The sequence below is a fragment of the Gossypium raimondii genome, chromosome 12 (assembly GCF_025698545.1).
Source record: "Gossypium raimondii isolate GPD5lz chromosome 12, ASM2569854v1, whole genome shotgun sequence".
NCBI lineage: Eukaryota > Viridiplantae > Streptophyta > Magnoliopsida > Malvales > Malvaceae > Gossypium > Gossypium raimondii.
In genome coordinates, this window is record NC_068576.1 from 34119115 (window position 1) to 34128136 (window position 9022).

General features: G+C 34.9%; 1 long non-coding RNA gene across 1 annotated transcript; it reads right to left on the reverse strand.

The window, feature by feature from the left end:
• Positions 1-7479: 7479 nt before the first annotated feature.
• Positions 7480-8624, reverse strand: LOC128035562 (uncharacterized). Its single transcript, XR_008192028.1, has 2 exons — positions 7976-8624; positions 7480-7738 (listed from the first exon to the last, which is right to left on the reverse strand). It is a non-coding gene; the product is annotated as an uncharacterized LOC128035562 (long non-coding RNA).
• Between the last annotated feature and the right edge of the window lie 398 nt (positions 8625-9022).

Sequence of the window (9022 nt, forward strand, 5' to 3'; positions counted from 1 at the left end):
TTGTCATCATATTGCATAAAGACTATTTAGTCTTACCCTTTTTAAGTGGGAGTGAGAAGCTACTCCTTCGTGAGGTTTTCACCTCCGTGCAGGATAGTGGATCACTTTCGGAGTACATCCGTACCTATGTCTTCGTGAGATTTTCATCTCCGTGCAGCCATAGGGAAATGTATTCCCCTGAACCGAACTTGGTCTGTATGAGTCTATAATGGGTGAAGACTGAGGAATCTGCTGGTTCGGGTACCTCGACTTTAGAACCAAACCGCATATAGATATAAAAACTACGTTAAAAGAAATGAAGAAGGGAGGAAAACAGAGGGAGAAGCAGAAGAGAATAGAAAAAAAAGTTAAAAGAACATAAAAGAAAAAATTAAATGCTCAAAATTGAAAAAAATTAAAATTTCATTTAAAATGATGATTTAACGTGCCATTGTTGGAAATTATAGATTGCAAATTTAATTTTTGATGAGCACTTATTCAATTTTGGAAAGTGATAATTTATCAGTCAATAGATACATTTAGAAAGTGATAATTTATCATTCAATGGATACATTTTCATGGGACATATTTCTTTTAAGAAATATGTCCAACATGAAAGGTTGTGATTCTTCAAATTAGTATCCTTTGAGTGCATATAAATAAAGGGTCTATGGTGCTCACAAATAACAATTACAATCAATCCTATTTTCAGAAACTAGAGTAAGAGTTAGGGATTTCCTCAATTTTGCTAATCAAAGGAAATTCAAAACTTCGTTGTAACCCGGGAGGACTTTTGTCTTAACCCTCTAGCAACTTTGTGTGAGGGGCAAATAGTTCTCTTTGGAAAGCGTGATCCGCGCCTCGAAGTCTACTGTTTGTTTCCATATAAGTCTCTGATTCTATCGTCTCCACTCAAATATCCAACAATAAAAGATAACTATTTTGGAGATGTCGGCGGAGGCTATTACTGTATTCAAAGTGATGAACCAAGAGTTTATGAAACTTGATTTGATTGTTCAAACTTTAATCATTGAAATGACAAGATGTTGTTCCTTCTTACTATATTAAATGTGGCGTATGTTTTGGATTCAAACCTACAACCCGTGGAGGACCCAACTTCTAATGCAAACTCCGAGGAAATTGCAAAAGTGGCTGAACTCAAGAAGAAGCGCGAAGAAGACAATTTCACATGTCGATGACACATCCTCAACACATTGTCTGATCGATTGTATGATCTTTACATGTCGATGCAATCCCCGATGGAAATATGGAAAGCTCTTGAAGAGAAATACAACATCGAGCGACAAGGTACTGATAAATTTTTAATGATGAAGTATTTCGAATTTAAAATGTTCGATAGTATCCCGATCATGGATCAAGTCCATGAATTACAAGTCCTTATAAGCAGGCTTCATAACTTGAAAGTTGTTATTTCGGAATTGTTACAAGTCGAGGCTATCATCTCGAAGTTGCTTTCCTCTTGAAATAATTATAGGAAGAAACTTATGCATATGGCAAAAGACTTCACCATGGAGAAAATACTTAGGCATTTGCGTATTGAAAAGGAAACTCAGAAGCGTGATGTGGTGTATCTTCCCCAAAGTTCTAAAATGAACCATGTGAGCGAATCCAAGAACTCTTGAAATGGTAAGCGAAAGACCACATCTGAGACCAATGACGTGCAAGACAAGAAGAAAAAATCTCGTAATTGTTATAATTGCAATAAGAAATGACACTATATTAAGGATTGCAGACTTCTAAAAAAGAAACAAGATACACAACTTCCAAAGCCAATATGGTGGAGGAAATGGGCTTAGTGGCCATGGTTACGGAAGGAATCAAGAGTTTGGATATTGGTATGATTACTGAACTTAACTTAGCCATGAATGATAAGTCATGTAATTGGTGGCTCAACTCTGAAGCTACTGTCCATGTGTGTAATGATCGACAATAATTCAAGAGTTATGAACTATTGGCAAACTGTGAAGCGCTTATGGGCAACTATCAATCAGTTAAGGTGCTTAGTCAAGGGATAGTGGAACTTAACTTCAAATCTAGAAAGAAATTGACTTTGACCAATGTGTTGCATGTTCCCGATGTGAGAAAGAATTTAGTGTCCGCAAGTATTCTGTGTAACAAGGGGTTCAAGATTATCTTGGAATCCGATAAGTTTGTCTTGCTTAAGGGTGATATATGTTGGAAAAGGATATTGTAACAAGGGATTGTTCAATTTGAACATTGATACGAATAAAGTTAATTATTCTTCTTATATTGTTGAATCTTATCCTTTGTGCCATGCGCGTTTAGCACATTTTAATTTTAAAACTTTACAATATATGCAAAAGAATGGTTATATAAGTCTAAGTAATGATGAGTTTGTGGATAAATGTGAAATTTGTATTCAATCAAAAATTACCAAGAAGTCGTTTCCTAATAAGTGTGAAAGGAATTCGCAAGTGTTAGATTTAATTCATTTAGATGTTTGTGAATTAAATGGAACACTACAAGAGATGGAAAACGATATTTTATCACTTTTATAGACGCCTTCTCTAGATTTACTTATGTGTATCTCATGAGAAGTAAAGACGAGGCTTTTGATATGTTTAAACGTTTTAAAAATAAGGTTGAGAATTTATTTAGTAAGAAAATCAAAGTGCTTCGTAGTGATAGAGGTGGTGAATATTTTTTAAATGAATTTAATGTATTTTTTGAGGAACAATGTGTGGTATATGAGTGTTCTGTGTCTTATACTCCGTAACAAAATGGTTTGGCGGAAAAAAAGAACTGTAGTTTAGTAGATATGGTTAACTCGATGTTGTAAAATGCTAACTTCCGTATAATCCATAGGGTGAAACATTATTGACTGCATGTTACATTCTTAACAGAATACCATTGAGAAAATTTAAAGTATCTCTTTATGAGTTATGGAAGGGTAGGATGCCAAACTTAGATTATTTCAAACTGTGGGGGTGTTTGGCTTACTATAGAGTTCTCGACCAACAGAAAACAAAGTTAGGTGTAAGAGCCGTCAAGGGTGCATTCATTGGATATACCCAACACTCTAAAGCTTATCGTGTTCTTGACTTAGTGTCAAATACGATAATTGAAACAAGAGATGTTGTATTCATTGAAAATAAGGTTTTCAATGATTCAACAGATTCAAAAAAAGAATACCAATCAATGATCTCAAGTGATCAAACCAAAAGAAGTCTTTGTGATAATAAGGATACAAAGCTGAGGAAAAGTCACAGAATGAGAAAAGTAAAGGACTTTGGTCCTGATTTCATTTCCTCACAATTTCTAGCATTCCTTGTTGAGGGAAATAGAAAATCCGTAATTAGGAAGATCCCCTAATGTTTAATGTGGGTGGTGATCTAGAATCCTATGGTGAAGCCATGACTTCTAGGGATGCAACATTTTGGAAAGAGACGATCAATGATGAAATGAATTCAATATTATCCAACAATACTTGGATTCTAGTTGATTTTCCTCAAGGATTGAAGCCTATCGGGTGTAAATGGGTGTTTAAAAGGAAAAATACTCCAACAGAGGGTTCTCCAACCTTTAAGGCTAGGTTAGTGGTTAAAGGATTTAGGCAAAACCAAAACCTAGATTATTTGACACTTATGCACCAGTGGCTAGGATGACCTCCATTCGAATTCTTATAGCATTTGCATCTATCCATAAGTTACATATACATCAAATGGATGTTAAGAAGATTTTTTTGAATGGTGATCTCGAAGAGGAAGTTTACATCAAGAAACCAGAAGGTTTTGTGCTTCTTGGGAATGAACATAAGGTGTGTAAGTTGATCAAGTCATTATATGGTTTAAAACAAGCGCCTAAACAGTGGCATGATAAATTTGACTCGGTTATCTTGTCATATGGTTTTTTTACATAATGGTGCGGGTAAATGTATTTACACTAAATTCACTGATAGGTATGGCGTAATTATTTGTCTCTATGTAGACGATTTATTGATTTTTGGTACGAACATGGAAGGTGTTCGTGAGACCAAAGAGTATCTAGCCTCGAAATTTAAGATGAAGGATCCCAACGAGGTAGATACAATTCTAGGTATAAAGGTGAAAAAGTATGAAAAGGGCTTTGCACTAAGTCAATATCACTACATCGAGAAAGTATTGGAAAAGTTTAAACACTTGAATATTAAGGATTCAAACACTTCATACGATTTAAACTTCAAGCTAACTGAGAACAATGGCAGGGCTATAGCACAACTTGAGCACGCCAACGCAATTGGAAGTCTAATGTATGTAATGCATTGCACTAGACTCGATATCGCATTTGTTGTGTGCAAATTGGCGAGATTTAAAAATTTTCCTAGTACCAATCATTTTAAAGGAATTTGTAGGATTTTTGGCTATCTTAAGAGAACAACAAAATTTGGGATTATTCTATAGTGATTATCTCGCAATACTAGAATGTTACTTGGATGCAAGTTGGATTGCAAGTCTAAGTGACAATAAGTCCATATCGGGATGGATTTTTACAACCAGAGGTGGAGCCTTTAGTTGGGCCTCCAAGAAAGAAACTTGCATCTCACATTCAACTATGGAGGCTGAATTTATAGCCTTAGCGGCTACTGGCAATGAAGCAGAATGACTAAGAGATCTCTTGCTAGATATAAAGTTGTGGCCACAACGTAGGTTCGCCATTTTCGTATATTGTGATAGTGAATCTACCATGTCTCGAGCGTACAATAAGGTGTACAATGGAAAGTCTAGACATATAAGTTTGAGACATGAGTATGTGAGACAATTGATTAAGGATGGTGTGATAACTGTTACCTATGTTAAGTTAATTGACACTTTAGCGGATCCATTGACAAAAGGTTTGTCAAGGGATATGGTTAAGAGTGCCACCACTAAGATGGGATTAAAACCATTCTAATCACATCATTGACAATGGAAACCCTACCTTGTTCTAGCCAAAAGTTAGTTTCAAGGTTCAAAGGGTAATAACAAGTTATCGAATGACAACGTACACTAAGGATCAGGATTTAATGTTTATATTTTAGGAGGATGAGTTTTACTCTTAATGGATGGACATTAATTGTCATGAAATCCACCTATATGGACATGAAGTGGTGCTACTTCAACGAGATTTTCTTTATGGTTTTCTCTCGTACATGTTTATGAAACATGATGAGCACATAGCCATAACGATGCTAAAGCAAATTAAACTCTTACTCTAATACTTTACGATTATTTGTAAAAAATTTTTGATATTAATTTTGAGAGTGATGGTTTAAGCGACTAGCCACCATTCACTTTGTTGATACTTTGAGAGTTTGCACTAAAGGAAGGTTCAATCTGCGGATACCTTTCTTTATGCATAATCGTTGTGTACTTATTTTTTGGAATTAGTAATCTAGTGGGGGATTGTTGGAAATTATAGATTGCAAATTTAATTTTTGATGAGCACTTATTCAATTTTGGAAAGTGATAATTTATCATTCAATGGATACATTTTCATGGGACATTTCTTCTAAGAAATATGTCTAACATGAAAGGTTGTGATTCTTCAAATTAGTATCATTTGAGTGCATATAAATAGAGAGTCTATGGTGCTCACAAATAACAATTACAATCAATCCTATTTTCAAAAACTAGAGTAAGAGTTAGGGAATTCCTCGATTTTGCTAATCAAAGGAAATTCAAAACTTCGTTGTATCCCGAGAGGACCTTTGTCTTAACCCTCTAGCAACTTTGTGTGGGGGCAAATAGTTCTCTTTGGAAAGCGTGATCCGCGCCTCGAAGTCTATGATTTTTTTTCCATATAAGTCTCCGAATCTATCGTCTCCACTCAAATATCCAACAATGATGTCAGCCTACCATTACACCGTTAATGACAATTAACGGCTCAATGACTAAAATGTTACAACACGATAATGTAAGTGACTAAAATGTAACATTTCAAACATAAGTGACTAAACAAAAGTGACTATTTTAGTAGTTTACCTTATTTATAATTAATTCATATAATTTTTACAATAATAAAATTTAAATTTTATTAAATTATTATAAAACAAAAATTATTTATTTTATATAATAAACATAATAAATTATTATAACATTTGTTTATTGTTTATATTTATTTCAAAAAATAAACATATTAAAATTATTTTATATTAAAGTATTGGTAGGAAAGTGCTTGGTATAGAGGGTTACTTGCCTCTCTCATTGGAGACCTTAGCTAATATATGTGGGCTCCTCTAATCTCTATATGCCACACATTCAACTATGATTGAGGTTTAGGTATGTCAGTAAATTGTATCAATAGGTATAGGTAGGGTGGCACTACAGTATGTACAACCTTCTTTGGATTCGGTCAAGCTATTTGTATTTGGGGTTCACATGAGGTGGATATGATTCTATTAGACCAAATGTTTCATATCACCATGAAATGACTTAAAACAAGGACAAATATGCACTGAGATGAAAAAAGTATTCAATAAAATGTTTGGGTGACGAAATCTTGCAATCATTTGCTCCCATACATGTGATTTTACTGTATTTATAAACTATAAAAAAATTATTTATAAAACTAAATCTTAATCGAAGAGTTTATTTATTTATTGTGTTGTTATTTTTCATGATTTTGCAATGAAAGTAACTTAAAATTTGTGTTAGTTTCACAAAATGGGGCTAATTTTGGGCTGGGCCTTTTAGTTAGTATTTAAAATACGCTGCGTTTTGTTTCCCTATTCTTTTCCTTTGGCTGCTGAAAGTTGAAACCATTCAGCTTTCTTCCCGCGCTAAAATCCATCGCTATCTCCTTACCCAAAAGTTCGTCACCGAACAAATTCATACAATTTGATTGATGAATTTCAAACCTCCTAAAGCCGCCGCACCGCCACAGAAATTTTTTCTTAGCAAATAATGCTCGCCGCCGGAGAGACGACGGTGGATGTTCGGAATTTGGAGTTACGGCAACGCTCAAACTTGATCGCCACCAAGTCGCGATGAAGTTTCTTGGCTCACTCGAAGGTACTATGAACATTGTTCTTTATAAATCCTTTCTCTTTTAGTATTTAATTTCCTTGAAAACTTTATATTCTCTCTCTCTTTCTCTATCTATATATAGATTGTTGAATAGAAATTGCAAGATCTATAAGGTAGGTATGTCTTGCTTTAACATTTGAATCCAAATTTAAAGATTTAACAGTCCTTTTGGCGCTAAACGGTTTGACTCAGTAATTTCCATAGTTTATTTGGTGTTTTTGATCCAGATTTACAGTAAAGTGATGGCTACTAAAAATTAAAATAATGATGCGATGAATATGCTTTTTGTTTTTAAATAAAAATAAAAATTGATGGTAGAGTTTGATTTTATTGTGCTAGAAAACATTTGAAATTTTTACATAATTTTAATAACGCTAGGTGGCCATGGTCACATGGAGCAGACGTGTATGACTAATTGACTATATGTTCCTTGTGGCGTGCAACAATTGGGATAGACATTTATATATAGTCTTGATTATGGAATTTTAAAAAATTATGATATAATCATTTATATATAGTGTAGCAGGCCAATTCTGCCTGGCCCGATGGAAATAAATAAGGCCCCATTACAATACACGGCCCAAGTGGCCCAAAACAAATCAGAAAAAAAAGAAAACCCTAACCCTAGGTGCGCCGCACCTAGGGCCTTCTGACCCTCTGCTGTCGCCGCTTCTGCCACCGCTACCTTTGACGCCGCGCCGCCCGTCAATCACCTACTCCATCAACGTCAACACCTGCAAACAAGAGAAAAAGCAGTTACAAAAATAGCAAAAATATTGTAAAAAAAAAGGCTATAAAGCAATAACAACCATTATAAACGGACGGCGGGCCTTTTCTTTATTTCACGAATACAAGTGAAATAAAAAGCAATATTTAGGAAGTTGATATTTTGTTTTAGATATGAGTTTTTATTTTTATTTTTATATATTTTTTATCTACGGAAATAAAAAGAAAAAGGAAGAAAAACTCACCTGGTGGGTCCCGCGCTCATCGTCGGAGGCCCTTTTCGGTCGCCGAAATCGGACCCAGAGAGTGCGTGGAGGAACTCTTTTCCTTCGGCCTTCCGGCCAAAAAGGGTGGACTTTTGCCCGTGTTTGAAACGAGGTTTAAAAACCCGACTTTTGGGTGGTTCCGTCCGCCGTCCACGGCGGGTACGATGGCGACCGACAGCGACTCTGCGGCGGTCCTCTCGCCGGATTCTGGGCAATGCTCGGAGAAGGCAGAGAGAAAGAGGGAGAGGTTTCTGAAATTTTTGTAAAAAATGAAGGGAAAAGTGATTTTTTTAGGTTTTTTTATTTATATAGGGTACCAAAACGGTACCGTTTTGGGAAGTTCAGAAAATCCCCAAAACGGCGTCGTTTCGGGGCCATCCGACCCGACCCGCTTCGGAAGGAGGATCCGCGTGTTTTAGCCTTGAGGGGTTATTTGCGCAAGGAGTCTCTCCGTTTTTGCAGCGTAGTGCAATCTGATTTTTTTGTTTTTTGTGATTTGGGCCGTGAATTTTGCTGCTGTTTCACTCTGGTTCTTAGACCATGTGCAGTCCCTCGGTTAAAACGCTGCGCATCGGACTTGGGATATTTTCCATATCAGCCCTGTGTTCTTTGAGCGCGTTATATTTTGGTCTTTGGGGACCCCTTTTTGTGTATTTTCAATTTAAAACCCCTAATCTTATTTTAAAATTCAATTTAGTCTTTCATTTTTATATATTATTTTTAATATTAATGTGTTTGATATTATTATTATTGTTATTGTTATGATTTACTTATTTATGTCATTTTGAATTTCAAATTTTGTTATATATATATATATATATATATATATATATACTTGCATACATTTCTACAACATATACATACGTACATTTTAAAGTTATAAATATATTTTTATATTTCCTTTTCGTACATACATACACCTACATCCATATGTATATATACATATTTATACACACTTCTATTTCATAATTTCAAAATATATATACGTATATCCATACATATTTTTATATACATATGTATATATGT